We start from the raw sequence: 14,772 nt of genomic DNA, 5'->3' as shown, positions 1-14,772 counted from the left end.
CTTGCATTCAAAAAAAGATTCTTAATTTCCGGTAAACTGTCTTGGCGGATAACTTGTTGGAATACTTCTTGTACTATAAATTAACTGTATTAGCAAATGCGAATATGCATAGCTATCAACTGCAGAATGGAATTACGACAGTGAGAATTTATGCCGGAGCAGCATTCGACCCTGTATTTCCCGTTATCAAAAGCGGTCGTCCAAACATTTGGTTCTCCAAGCACGATGCACGGCCAGCCCCCAAACTTCTACATGTCGCCGACAATGCGTCTACAATCTGTACTCGTGCATCCATTATGTATATTCCCGTACAGGCGAGACATTTGAATCAAAATTATTTTGCTCGGTGTCGGCGTATAGATATGATACTACAGTACTTGTGTTATTCTGAATGACCATGCAAAGTTCCCTTTGACATGAGGGTATTTCCAAAGGTGACTGCAGACGTCATGAAATACGTGAAATATATTCACAGTTGCAAATACAGACGGCCATCAGCTGTATAATGAATCTACATATACATCTACATCATGATCCTCAAGCCACCTAAGGGTGTGTGGCAGAGGGTGCTTTTTGTATCACTAACTAAGCCCTAAGCCGCGAGTAGTGCCGACTAAACGATCCCATGGCGAAACCTACCGCTCTTCGTCGGATATTCTCTATCTCTTCTATCAGTCCTATCTGGTAGGTGTCCGTGATAGATGGACAATACTCAAGAATCGGTCGAACAGATGCCTCATAAGTCGCTTCCTTCGTGGATGAGTTACATTACCTTAAAATTCTTCCTATGAATCTGAGTCTGGTAAGTGCTTTTCCTACTAATTGTTGAATGTGGCCTTCTACTTAACTCTCTCTGGATAGTTAATTCCACATTACGGCATATACTGTTCCCAGACGTTTGTCATCAATAGTGTAGCTATACAGAAGTGAGTTTCTTATCCTATACATCCGCAATATGTTATATGCACTCATGCTCATAAATTAAGGATAATTGCAGAATGTGGTGCCACACAACGTGGCACTACACAAAACTGGCGCTAGTAGAATAGGCACCTAGGGAACACACACGACACAGATCTGTAAGTCCACGGTATTGGTGATAGTTGAGAAAACCGTCCCGAAACACATGTGAAACAAAACGCCACTGTTTCCTGTACATGTATGGTTCAAATGGCTCTTAGCACTATGGGACTTAACTACTGAGGTCATCAGTCCCCTAGAACTTAGAACTACTTAAACCTAACTAACCTAAGGACATCACACACATCCATGCCCGAGGCAGGATTCGAACCTGCGACCGTAGCGGTCACGCGGTTCCAAACTGACGCGCTTAGAACCGCACGGCCACACCGGCCGGCCCTGTACATGTACCCCGACATCAATATGTGATATGATCACCATGCAGACGTACACAGGCACCACAACGGTTTGGCGTACTCTGGACCAGGTGTTCGAGCAGCTGCTGGGATATAGCCTCCCATTCTTGCACCATTTCACAGTTGCAAATACAGACGGCCATCAGCTGTATAACGAATCTACATATACATCTACATCATACTCAGTGACCGCAGACTGCCACGGAGTACTTCAGGTAGCCTTGCTCGGGACCTTACCGCAGCCACTGACACAGTTGTCTCCAGACACACAGTCTACAGACGTGCAGCCATACGTCGACCGAGAGCATCCCAGACGTGCTCGATGGGGTTTAGGTCTGGAGAACAGGCAGGCCACTCCATTCGCCTGATAACTTCTGTTTCAATGTACTCCTCCATCTTGGTGGGGCCGTGGGTTATCGTCCATCAGGAGGAAGGTGGGACCCACTGCACCCCTGAAAAGGTGGACATATTGGTTCAAAATGATGTCCGAATACACTTGACCTGTTACACTTCCTCTGTTAAGGACATTCAGGGGTGTACGTGCACCAATTATAATCCCACCCCACACCATCAAACCCCGAACTCCATACAAGCCCCTTTCAAGGACAGTAAGGGGTTAATATCTGGTTCCTGGTTGACGCCAGATGAAAACCAGGCGAGAATCACAGTTCAGACTATACCTGGACTCGTCCGAAAACATAACCTGGGACCACTGCTCCAATGACCATGTACTTTGTTCTTGACACCAGGCCTTAGGGGCTCTCCTGTGATTAGGGGTCAGTGGAATGCACCCTGCAGGTCTCCGGGCGAATAAACCATGTCTGTTCAGTCGTCTGTAGACTATGTGTCTCGAGACAACTGTTTCAGTGTCTGCGGTAAGGTCCCGGGCAAGGCTACCTGAAGCACTCCGTGGCAGTCTGCGGTCACTGATGGTGGGATATCGTTCTTCTTGTGGTGTTGTACACTGTGGACATCCCGTACTGTAGCGCCTGGACACGTTTCCTGTCTGCTGGAATCGTTGCCGTGATCTTGAGATTGCACTTTGTGGCACACGGAGGGCCCGTGCTACGACCTGCTGTGTTTGACCAGCCTCCAGCCGCCCTAGTATTCTACCCCTCATGACGTCATCAATATGTGTTTTTTGAGCCATTTTCAAACACAGTCAGCATTAGCACTTCTGAAAACACTTACTCGCTGCACTGTACTCTGACATGCACCAATACACCTCTGTGTATGTGGACTGGTTCCACTGTGCGACGACCGCAGGTCAAATGCACCGCATGGTCGTACCCCGACGTGATTTAAACCCGCAAACCGCCCACCATGTACCAGCCCACCATGTGTCAGTATTATCCTTAGTTTATGAGCATGAGTGTATATTTCCATTCATTCATTCATAAGTCTCTGAAGATCATTCTCCAAATCGTTACTATCTTCTGGAATGACGCAATGAAAACTTGTGACGGACTGGGACTCGAAACCGTATTTCCCGCTTATCAAAGCGGCGGCCTTATTTGGCTACCATGCACGATTCACGGACAGAGCAAAACTTCCATATGCCGTCAGACATGAGTCTACAACCTGTAGTCATACATGCCTTGTGTATGTTCCCTCTCAGGCGAGACGTTTCACTTGAAAGTCGCTTGCCCGGAGTCGGCGGTTAAATACGATATGTCAGTGTCTGTGTTATTCTGAATTACGATACAAACTTCCTTTGCACATGAATGCAAAAAAAAAAAAAAAAAAAAAAAAGTATCAGAAAGACAGAGAGAGTTAAATGTTGGATTAAAAGGCAGATGATGGAGGAGAGGGTTATGGTAAATAATTTTACTTGGTTAGAATCCTACCAAAACCTAGGTTACCAGGCATGGGATAACTGATGCACGCAGATGGGAAGAGGAACCCACTGTGCATGAAAATCGCATTCGCTGTGTGTGGTCCAAGAAGAACGCTTGAGACTGAAAATGGCGGCGGCGCGCTGGCCAGGGCTCTTTTCGCATGCGAGCTCGCAGACTTAGCGACGGCCGTGCCTCGCTTTTCCGCATTCAGGAGTTTCGATCCATACAAACATGAGGCGGTGTGAGCGGTCAGCTCTGGCGAGACGCGGTAAAGAATTCAGAAAAGCGGCGCTGTTCTTGTCACTCAAGGCAGTCCGCAAGTCGACTCGGTGTCTCGCCGACTTTAACGCAGCCTGCTCCTGCTGGTCGCCAGACGGGTAGGCCGTTAGCTGGTGGCGATCCCTCCACGCTTTCTCCCGGTACGGTCCATCATTATTTAGGGAGGAAAGAGCATGTAGGTTCAGTATATACCAGAGTCGGCAACATACCCTTGCTGCTTCTATTATTTAGTGGAACTTCAGACTGGTGGTTGGGAGCATTAAGCGAATACGACCTTTGGGGAAAAAAAGATGGAAAACAGCCATGTACCGTAGCTACAAGTACCATCATTAACAGGTTGACTCCATTCAAAGGCTTTGGAAAGGCATAAAAAAAGAACCTCACTGCTGGCCCACGAATACTCTAACATTTATCTTGTTTATCGACTTTCATTACCTCTACTTGCAGTGTTAGTTCATTTTTATACCTGTAATGCCACCACATGAAAACGATATCGACGATAACAGCATAATAAATTAAAACATCTCGCAATGATTTTAGGACCACGGGTGTTTATTTTGTAGCGTATTGACCTTTTCCTAAGTATATACTTATATGGATATCCATATAAGTATATAGTTCTGGCAATACCGGCCATGACCTTCTTCTTCTGTGCCGATGCACACATATTCCCCGAAATCTTACGGGACTTGGTAACAATGTCTTCTACGAGTAATGAGTGTGTTGGGGTGGGACACTGCGAATGTAGTGTGTGGACATACAAGGAGAGAATGTGGGTCTCGCGGGAGGAGTGCGCGCGTGTTCGCTCAGAGAGCTGGTTGGCCTCTGTACTAAAAAAAACTGAATGGAAGTATCAACAAACGAACTTGAACGGATGTCATGTGACGTCCGCAACGACCAAACACAACGATCAACAACGAACAAAATGAAAAAAAAGTTGGGTAGAACGTCTGCCACGTAAGCAGGAGATCCCGGGTTCGAGTCCCGGTCGGGGCACACATTTTCACCTGTCCCCGCTGCTATATATAAATGCCCGTCAGCAGCTGAAGATATTAATATATGATTCTAATTTCTGCCTAAGTAGTCGCAACGTGGTATCGATAAAATCATTTTGTCATTTTCGTGACGAAGAGTTCAATTTAAAGTAATATTCGTGTAGCAACGCTTGTGCGTATGTGTCATTTACGTCCAAACCGACTATAAACGTAATCTTTCATTTATCTTTGGATTACAATATAAAATTATCATTCCAACAAACATTATTTCAGTGTTGTTTATATTCATCTGAATCCAGGTTATCGATATACAAAAATGTAAATTATAGGTCAATTTCTTAAAAGGAATAATGTTCTATACACTTGCTTCGAATATCTGAATTGTATAAACATATCTATATAGTACGCCATCTTTGGATTAGGTGTTTGCGCGAGTCAGTTGTGAGTCTTAGTATGCGAATAGAAAAAAATTTGTAAAAAATGCAAATAAATTACTGCGTCAGATTAACAAGGGAGAAATTAATTACAGGACAACAAAAGGTACCAGTTCCATTTACGAACTACATGAAGTTCAGTAAAAGAATGTCTCCGACCATCATGATGACTACAATAAACTTTCGTGCGGGCAACAATACGTCAAAATATTGTACCTCCATTTTGCTTAATAAACATTATAATACAAGCTGTACTTCGACTGCACATCTGGATGGTGCATAAAATCCATTAGCGTGCAACGAGGTAAGCTGTCAACCTCCATTCAATCCGACGGTGTGTTACATTTTAGCAGAGATCGGCATACAGCAGTGTCGGTAACACGTCCTCACTGCGTCTGTTCTTTAATGAAACTGTGGAGTGGTGGCCCCAAGCACAAAGTGAAGATAATTTTGGAAAATATCATGCGAGCCCATGATCTTACGTTTCCAGGTCTGGAGGGCCTGGAGGGCCTGCCGTGAAAGGGAAAAGCGTTTATCGCTTGTGTATTCAACCATAAAAAGTTGTAATTGATTAAAATATTTAAAGCGCTAACTCGTGTAAAGCAATCTGACTTTTGCAGATGTTTTATACACGGGAGTTTGATTCGGTAGCCGGCAGCTGTGACCGAGTGGTCCTAGGCGCTTCAGTCCGGAACCACGCTGCTGCCACGATCCCAGATTCGAATCCTGCCTCGGTCATGGATGTGTGTGATATCCTTAGGTTAGTTAGGTTTAAGTAGTTCTAATTCTAGGGGACTGATGACATCAGATGTTGAGTACCATAGTGCTTAGAGCCATTTGAACCATCGATTCGTTAAGGAGTCGGAAGTGGGCGGCTTACCAGTGAAATGCTTAGAGTCCTGTGCAGCGCGTGCGAGACTAGTTTCGATGGTACGTATGCTAGGTATGCCTCTGGTCTGTTGGTGGAAGACCAGAGGACGCTCCGCTATAAGAATGCTCGCATAAAGAGGAAACTAGTCCGTCCTTGGCTGGCTGATGATCATGTCTGGCTCTCAGCAGCGGCAGGTGGAAGTCCGTGTCGATTGACGATGGGTGACGATTGATGACATGTGAGCGCTCCGCATTGACCGAACATTGCTGGAAGGCGGCGGCTTCGCCTGTGGAGAGATACTGTCGCTGATGACCTTAGTGTCATCAGCCAGACCGTTGAATAAACGAACCTCTTTGGGGAACTGTTGCCTGCCCATACTGTAAACTGTGGTGGAAACGTTTGGTAACAGATGTTTGTTTCGTTCTTAACACTGCATCGTGGCTCCCTCGGCGCTACTTCATATTGATGTCACTACTCCGATCTGGCGTTGTACCTTCTGTATTGATACTAACTGTGGAAGACGTGAATTAAATTAAATATCTGTTACCTATTCGCCACGATAATGAGCAGGGTAACTGACTTGCGGTGTGTGCAACGGGGGCTTTCTGTTATATAATTTTTTTAGATTACCTGCCTTGTCTCACGTTTACCAGTGATTTTAATGCGTTTGATATTTTCTCAGGAACCAACTGTTTAGCTTGCCTATAACTTGCTTGCCTATAACTAGCTTGCCTCACACATTACTAGTTCAAATAGCTCTGAGCGCTAAGGGACTTAATATCTGAGGTCATCAGTCCCCTAGAACTTAGAACTACTTAAACCTAACTAACCTAAGGACATCACACACATCCATGCCCGAGGCAGGATTCGAACCTGCTACCGTAGCAGTCGCGCGGTTCCAGACTGAAGCGTCTAGAACCGCTCGACCATCACGGCCGGCCACATTACTAGTATCTTCCATTTTGTGAAAATAGTGTTTATTCAGTTTATTTTGCTATTGCGTTCAGTATTTGTTTTATTTTACACACTGGCGTTTAATTTAATAGTGTTTAATTCTGTCTATATGTGCACTTCATGTTTTATAATTAGAAACTTACTGTACAGTCACCGAATAGATTTTGTAACACATCCGTGAAAAAGAGATCTATGTTGCTGTTTTTTGAAGTAGTCTTCCGTCTGTTTACTATTTTTCAGTTTTTTCTGTTTCCATGATGATCGCTGGGACCTGCCAGCTCCGTCTGCGTATCCGAGCGACTGCTGCCGTTGTTTCACTGCATCTGAGATTAAGGGTTAGTTTCGCTAAAACTTCTCAAAGATTCAGTTTATATTTGGTTAGTTTTGAAAGGAGTTGTTAAACCTTTGAGTAAATCTTCGAAACATCTCCTAAAAGCGTACTTTAGTATAAGCTCCTAGTGCAGTTGTTCAGAATAACTTACGTATCCGCTTGTACTGTACCTACCAGTAACATTACAGGTTCTAACTTGCTGATGAAGCATGCACAATGGCCTTATGCCAATTTGGCAGTAGCTTAGTTCGTCAGTCCATTTTTTAAATTTGTTTCAATGGACCAAACCGCAAAAATTTAATTTTTTTTTATCTGTAATAATTAAAGAACTTGAGTTTGTTGTTTAGGACACTTGTACTTGGACCTCAAGCCGTTTTATTTGGTCGTTTTTATATAAATGCTTGTTTACTACTTGTGCTGCAGTTTTTAACTTAATTTTTTCGTGCTCATATTTCGGAACATTTTGTCAACACCTGAAGAGATGTATTACAGTGAACATTTGTGATAAAGCCGCAAAGTGGGCGCAATGGTTGAAATTTTTGCATTGTTTACATGTTGTAAGTTCTGTGTCATTCGGTGCACCATGTGGCACTCAAAATTGCAAAACTTGGGAAGATGGTTGATTAATTTGCATTGTAGACACCATGTAAATTCTACACCACTTGATTCACAATATTTGCTCCAAGCGGCACTCAAACCTGAAAAACTTGGCAAGATGGTTGAAAAGTTCTCATTGTACACATTCTGTAAACACTATGTCTTTTGGTTCACAACATTTTTTCCAAGCGGCGTTCAAAGTCCTCAAAAAATCTGATCGCAACAATATTTCCCCCAAGCTTAAGTAGCGTAATTTCTCCATGTAGTTCGTTCAGGAAGCTCTTCTTTTTCGGTCCGCAGCTCGTGGTCGTGCGGTAGTGTTCTCGCTTCCCACGGCCGGGTTCCCGGGTTCGATTCCAAGCGGGGTCAGGGATTTTCTCTGCCTCGTGATGACTGGGTGTTGTGTGCTGTCCTTAGGTTAGCCAGGTTTAAGTAGTTCTAAGTTCTAGGGGTCTGATGACCATAGATGTTACGTCCCATAGTGCTCAGAGCCATTTGAACCATCTCCTTTTTTGAACGTACGCGAGTGTAGTCTATTGAATGCGCATGACTGACATAGAGTACACACACGCACACACACACACACACACACACACACACACACACACACACACTCGCACACAAACCACACGCTCATTCACTTTTTAATTTTGCCTGCAACAGTGGCTAACGTTGTCTGCGAAACAAATGAAAAATACTTCCAATTCTCCCGTTCCGATCGATGTTTTCGGGATGTTTCCCTTGGCCATCGGGCGAGACAAAGCGGTCAGCCCTTTCGGGCTTTCACGCGTCTTCAATTGACGTAATACTTCCACACCTTCATCGCCACAACGTTTTCGTCGACCGCATTTTCAATGCTGCAGCTGCCTCGTGCAACATAAACTAGTCGCTTAGCTAGTGTGTTTCCAGGGTTTTATATTTACATTTAGTTAATAGTCAGGTGCTACAAAGTAATACTTGTAGCGCATGTTACTGATGGAATATTGGTCTCACGCCGTTTACGCCCAGGAAATTTTGCCGGTACCCTTTTGATAGTAGGCTGAGAGGATCTGCGGCCAGCCTGGAGGGATTGGGACGAGTAAAAGTCCCGAGCTCCATCTGGGATTGAACCCAGGACCTCGAAAGCCGCTCTATAAAGCTGTACCCGCCAGATGAGCCCGACCATCTTCACTATTCATTAAATATAAATATACAAGCGGTAAGGATGGTAGCTAAACGAATTGTTGTTTTGCGCAGAGGAGGTGCAGTGCTGCAATATTATACTAATGAGGACGCAAAGGTACGACGACAGTTGAAGATTCTTGAAAGCCAGAAACACATATGGGCATAAATAGAGCTGTATAGGAAGTGAACTATATCAACTGCAGATGACGGGTAATCTGGTAGATTATGTAGTATGATATGCCACTTGTGGAATTTGATACTGGTTACTATTTCATTACCTTTTTTTTCCGAATCACTGCAGTCTTACCATCTGATGATGAGCCTGCAGTACTTGGAAAAGCAGTCAGTTTTACCGGATGTCGTATCAAATTTAAAAGCGACTATTTCTACAAGGAGTGCAAAATTTACGCTCTTGGACGTCTTATCTACTTGCGGTACAAAGTGATGTTGCGTACCGTGGATGTTTTCCGTAGAACATAGACGTTAAAGGGATTCAATTTGGATACCCACTAGGTACCAATACGACAATTACATTCAATCAATATTGCTTAGGCGTGCTGCCCAGGTAGTTTAACGCTAGAATTTTCCTCCAGAATGCTCGAGTTAGAATTTTCGTTTCCGGGTTTAGGTCTAAACCTATTTTTTATTTTCTAATTTTTATCAGCGCAGTTGTGATGTAGTAGACTGTTTCTTAAACCATCCATATCAATCAAGTACGGATTTTTTTTTTTTTTTACATTTTGGGCAATGCAGTTTTTGGCCAACCACGTTAGACATCTTCATAATCAGTTACAATTGAATTACCTGTCTTAGTAAAGAAATAACTACAAAACTTATGAATGTTACATGGCATCATTAACACTCCACCTTCAACTGTTGAAAGTTGGTGACCCATCAACAAATTCGCTTAAAAGTCTGTCTCCAATTTTACTGGTCTTTCGCATCTCGGAGTAGCTCGCGCCATGTTTGGTATATCTTCTTCTTGATGTGGTCTGCGGTCCCCTTCAGTTATTGTCATCCATGTTTCAGCGCCGTAAAGGAAAGCAGAAACACCGGAGATTTCAGACTCTCGGTTTAATATTTCCGATTAGGGCTTGGTCATTCAAACCACTGTCAGCTTCCATGCGGCAGCACTACCCAGAACAAGTCATGTCGCATTTTCTGTGTAGAGCCGTCTTCTTTCTGAAACACTGATCCCAGCTAGACAATGTGATCACCTTTGATATTCTGATAGTAGATCAGTTGCTGATAGTGACTCACCTCTGTCAGTTGTCATGATATTGGTCTTTTTCTTATTAATTGACAATCCAAGTCTCTCTCTTTCTCTCTTAACGCTACCCAACAGTTTCCTCATTTCCACGTGATATTCTGCTCACAGGTGTGGCGTCATCGGGATATTTTAAATTACTGATTCTTCTCCCTCCAATTCGAACCCCACGAGTGCAGCCATGAACACTTTTTCTCATACCATATTCTCCACAGATGTTAAGTCGAACCTGTGATAGAATGCTTCCCTGTCTACATCCTTTACATGATTCAAAAGGACTTGAAATAGAACAAGAAACCAGTCCAAGTAGAAAATATTTTATTTTTCATTCTATGACTAGTTTTGGGTCGAGACCCATTTTCAAATCATCATAACAAAGCCGAAAATGACATTTCCGAATATGTCAAAAATGTGTAATGTACATTTACAGTGCAGATACTTGAAATAGTTTTATCCAGTCTGATTATTGTCTTAGCACCAGAGTTGAGATTTCTGACAAGGGTAATAAGATGGTCGAGGAACGCTCATTTGTGCTAGCACGCAACACAGTTCTCTCTATCGAACACAGTCGATAGCCTCCAGTTGTTTTGATCATTTCAGCAGTAACGAGATCAGGTCCGGTCGCTTTGTTATTTTTCAATGTACGTAGAGCTTTTCCGACTTGTTTAAGATTTTAGTTGCCTTCTCTACCGGAATGTTTGCACTATGAAGTTTTCCATATTTATTCATTTACGACTTGTTGCAGTATGTTCTCCACCGATCAGCAGCTAGTTCTATTATGGCCAAAGATGTGCCATCTTCGTCTTCTGCCTCTCATGTTTTTGGTGTGAAGGATCTTGTTAGTTTCTTTATTTTGTTCAACACGTACATGGTCTGATTGCAGTCTCGGAATTTCTCAGTTCTCTCACTTGTTTCATTGATGTAATTATTTTTTCTCTTCGGCAGCTTCTCTGCATTCATTCTGATAATTTGCAGTACTTCTGAGTTCTCGATAATCCTTTCATCATCAATACTTGTCTGTCATCAATGATTTGTGTGGTTTCGTTCGTAAGCCATTGAGCTGTATACATACTTTATTCACTAGGAGCGGCAATATTTTTTGCTTTGGTGGAAGGGCTCTGTGGCCAACGGCCTTGCCACGGTGGTAACACTGGTTCCCGTCAGATCACCAAAGTTAAGCGCTGTCGGGCTGGGCTAGCAGTTGGACGGGTGACCATCCGTTCTGCCGAGCGCTGTTGGTAAGCGGGGTGCCCTCAGCCCTTGTGAGACAAACTGAGGAGCTACTTGACTGAGAAGTAGCGGCTCCGGTCTCGTAAACTGCCATACGGCCGGGAGAGCGGTATGGTGACCGCTTTCCCCTCCATAACCGCATCCAGTGGCGCCCTTAGGCTGAGGATGACACGGCGGCCGGTCGTCAGTACCCTTGGGCCTTCATGGCCTGTTCGGGAGGAGGTTTCCTTTTCTTGTTTTTTGGAAGGGCTCTGTAACTGAAGAAAGAGGAAGCCATTCTGACAACGATCTAGAAAGCATTACTTGAGGGAACTAGTGCGTGAAAGAGAAGGGGCTAACTTCTAAAGGTCAAATACAAGTTTAAAAGTGGAATTATAGAAACGATAGAACTCTCATTTCTGTGTTTGTATTAAATAACTGAAATAATTGCTCGTATTTTGTATAACTGCCACATAACAACTATGAAGTCAGAAACCAGATCTTGCCATCTACAATCAGATAATGCAAACATACACACTACACCCGGAATCGAACTCTAGTATTCTGATGCAAAACTATACCCATTGCACTAAATTTTTTTTTAGTGTTAGTATTAAATGACTGCATATGTTCTGTATAAGACCTACTGTGACTGCTGTATTATAATTAAGAAGCCGGATATTACACCACGGAAGTTAATATTAGGAAAAAGTAAATAAAATATTACGCTAACAGCGAGAATCGAACTCGAGTAATATAACGAAACACCCTGCTAACTGCTGAACATAGCTGCAGAGTAGTAAATGAAGCTACTTGTCGTGCAGGTGATTTCAGTGTTGCCACATTGTATTTGTTGACTTTTGTGCTGTAGCGAAAGTATGCACACGGCGAGATTTTGTTAGTTATTTTTCTTATTATTAGTCTGCAAGAAGTCGCCTCGGCACCCGAGCGCGCGGATTTCGGCTCGCCGTGTATAAGCTACATAAACAAGCTATGTAGGAAAGAGGTCATTGTGTTTATTGACGTAAGACTGCAGGAGCAAATTCTAAATTTCGTTTCATTTTCAGTCGTCTGGTTCTCAAGTCAGACGTTTCTCCGAGCACTTATTCCCCAAAAAGGGAATTATACATGCATTTTTCTTTCCTGAAGGATAAAAGAAGAGTTTTTCACAAGATGAGAGAGACAGAAATGAGACGAAAAAGAAAAGGATCTTGTGTTGCTAATTCCAGCCGTAGCGAATTCCGAAATAAAGAGGCGAGGCGAGCAGCGAAGACGGGAAGAGTGCAGCTGACGCCCGCCGTCCTTTGGCGACAGAACCGTATCGGGTTTCCTCGCTTTCAGGTACGAGTCGGGAAGCGAGCCGGCGCGTATACACGAACGGCATATTGAAAACGCCGGCCCGCGCGGCTGCCGGAACCGCTGGCACTCGCGGACCTCTCCAATAAGCCGCTGTTCCGAAAAGGGGCCGGTGACGTCACACGGTGTGCACCGGCGGCAGGTAATCGGATTGGCGCCGCACGGAGCCGCTCGCCGGAGAGACGCGTCCCTCCTCATTGGCTGCTGACACGAAACGCCGGTGTCGCCGGCTCTGGACGCTGTGTTCCGCATTTCCCTACTCGCGGCACGGCCGACATCGCTCAATTGACGCCCGTTCACGTTGGACGTGAACGGAACGAAGGAGAGGCGATTTCACAGCCCAACGGTGGTGCGTTCACACTAGAGCAGCGGTTCCCAAACTTCCTGAGGCCATTACCCCTTACCCTGAGTGACAAAAGTCATAGGATACCAATCTGCTCACACACTGATGGCACTAATGTCGCCTGCACAAGGTGTAAAAGGACCGTGCGTTGGTAGACCTGTCTTATGTGCTCAGGTACGCCAATTAACAGACTTTGGACGCGAAATGGCAGTTGGAACTAGACGTATGGGACATTCCATTTCGTAAACCGTTATGGCAGCCCAACCTACATAGGTAGGAATGATCATCAAAATAAAATAAGAGAAATCAGAGCTCGAACAGAAAGGTTTAGGTGTTCGTTTTTCCCGCGCGCTGTTCGGGAGTGGAATGGTAGAGAGATAGTATGATTGTGGTTCGATGAACCCTCTGCCAAGCACTTACAGGGTGTTTCAAAAATGACCAGTATATTTGAAACGGCAATACAAACTAAACGAGCAGCGATAGAAATACACCGTTTGTTGCAATATGCTTGGGACAACAGTACATTTTCAGGCAGACAAACTTTCGAAATTACAGTAGTTACAATTGTCAACAACAGATGGCGCTGCGGTCTGGGAAACTCTATAGTACGATATTTTCCACATATCCACCATGCGTAGCAATAATATGGCGTAGTCTCTGAATGAAATTACCCGAAACCTTTGACAACGTGTCTGGCGGAATGGCTTCACATGCAGATGAGATGTACTGCTTAGGCTGTTCAATTGTTTCTGGATTATGGCGGTACACCTGGTCTTTCAAGAGTCCCCACAGAAAGAAGTCACAGGGGTTCATGTCTGGCGAATAGGGAGGCCAATCCACGCCGCCTCCTGTATGTTTCGGATAGCCCAAAGCAATCACACGATCATCGAAATATTCATTCAGGAAATTAAAGACGTCGGCCGTGCGATGTGGCCGGGCACCATCTTGCATAAACCACGAGGTGTTCGCAGTGTCGTCTAAGGCAGTTTGTACCGCCACAAATTCACGAAGAATGTCCAGATAGCGTGATGCAGTAATCGTTTCGAATCTGAAAAATGGGCCAATGATTCCTTTGGAAGAAATGGCGGCCCAGACCAGTACTTTTTGAGGATGCAGGGACGATGGGACTGCAACATGGGGCTTTTCGGTTCCCCATATGCGCCAGTTCTGTTTATTAACGAAGCTGTCCAGGTAAAAATAAGCTTCGTCAGTAAACCAAATGCTGCCCACATGCATATCGCCGTCATCAGTCCTGTGCACTATATCGTTAGCGAATGTCTCTCATGCAGCAATGGTAGCAGCGCTGAGGGGTTGCCGCGTTTGAATTTTGTATGGATAGAGGTGTAAACTCTGGCGCATGAGACGATACGTGGACGTTGACGTCATTTGGACCGCAGCTGCAACACGGGGAACGGAAACCCGAGGCCGCTGTTGGATCACCTGCTGCACTAGCTGCGCGTTGCCCTCTGTGGTTGCCGTACGCGGTCGCCCTACCTTTCCAGCACGTTCATCCGTCACGTTCCCAGTCCGTTGAAATTTTTCAAACAGATCCTTTATTGTATCGCTTTTCGGTCCTTTGGTTACATTAAACCTCCGTTGAAAACTTCGTCTTGTTGCAACAACACTGTGTTCTAGGCGGTGGAATTCCAACACCAGAAAAATCCTCTGTTCTAAGGAATAAACCATGTTGTCTACAGCACACTTGCACGTTGTGAACAGCACACGCTTACAGCAGAAAGACGACGTACAGAATAGCGC

The 14,772-nt window shown here is 44.5% G+C and overlaps 1 protein-coding gene and 1 pseudogene across 1 annotated transcript in view; one reads left to right on the top strand and one right to left on the bottom strand.

Moving 5' to 3' along the window:
• The window catches only part of LOC124788491, a 540,210-nt gene that overhangs the window by 235,636 nt on the left and 289,802 nt on the right, over positions 1-14,772 (bottom strand). The window lies entirely within an intron of this gene.
• Positions 11,230-11,347, top strand: LOC124791018 (annotated as a pseudogene).

Source organism: Schistocerca piceifrons, chromosome 3, assembly GCF_021461385.2.
Source record: "Schistocerca piceifrons isolate TAMUIC-IGC-003096 chromosome 3, iqSchPice1.1, whole genome shotgun sequence".
Classification (NCBI taxonomy): Eukaryota; Metazoa; Arthropoda; class Insecta; order Orthoptera; family Acrididae; genus Schistocerca; species Schistocerca piceifrons.
This window is presented reverse-complemented; position numbering and strand designations above follow the sequence as displayed.